The sequence below is a fragment of the Pseudoliparis swirei genome, chromosome 22 (genome assembly GCF_029220125.1).
Source record: "Pseudoliparis swirei isolate HS2019 ecotype Mariana Trench chromosome 22, NWPU_hadal_v1, whole genome shotgun sequence".
Taxonomy (NCBI): Eukaryota; Metazoa; Chordata; class Actinopteri; order Perciformes; family Liparidae; genus Pseudoliparis; species Pseudoliparis swirei.
Window position 1 is genome coordinate 22245572 of NC_079409.1, and position 954 is coordinate 22246525.

Below are 954 nucleotides of genomic sequence, written 5' to 3' on the forward strand. Positions count from 1 at the left end.
TTCTGACTGCGAGACTGAGTGATCCTCTGTGTCAAGAGACCCAGAACAACTAGGGAGCGTCCGGTCGAGACTTTCAAAATAAAAGCTCAGCCGAACGTCTTTTGAGTTTTTTAGATTGGCCCTAATAGACCCAACGTGAAAACTGGTGCAGTGGAAGATTTTCTCTGTTAATCTGGAAAGAAGGAACGAAGTCTATGAATCAAAATTTCTTTCATCTGTTTTATTCCTTGAAAGGAGGAAAAGTCCGTCACAGCTCTCAGATTACTCTGTGACACAAGATTCACCGACAGTCACAGCCTTCTTTCTACAACTCATTTCAATTCAGTTTATTTTGTACAGCCCAATCTCACAAATTACAAATTTGCCTCAGAGGGATTTACAAACTGTACTCATAGACGTCCCTGATTAGTTTTGCTTTCTTGAGTAAATGTTACTTTTTTGTTTCTTGTTGATCTGAGTTTGTATTCTTGGTTGATGCAGTTATTGTACGTCGCTTTTGATAAAAGCATCTACTAAACAACATTTAATGTAATATTATGGAAAAATATTCAACAGTTATATGGAATTTTCTTAAGCAATTAACAGAAGTATCACAGTTGTATTGTATCCTAAACAAATATATAAAAATATTTGGATATACGTCATTTGGGCGTACAGACACTAACAATCACACTGCAATCTGCAAGTTTACTTGGGCAAAACATTTTGGGGTTTAGTCCATTCCAAACTATGTTTTTATGTTTATATTCACATCATTTATATTCACGTCATGAGATTTGTTGTACGGATAAACTCCTTGACTTCAACCCTCTAAATGTGAAGGAGGTCTTTGAAACATATCAACAAAGGACACTTTTAAAAATTAAATACATAGAAACAAAAAAGGCATTTTTCATCCACCACACATAGAACTCACACATGCAAAGTAGCTTCAACTCAGTCATACACATGACC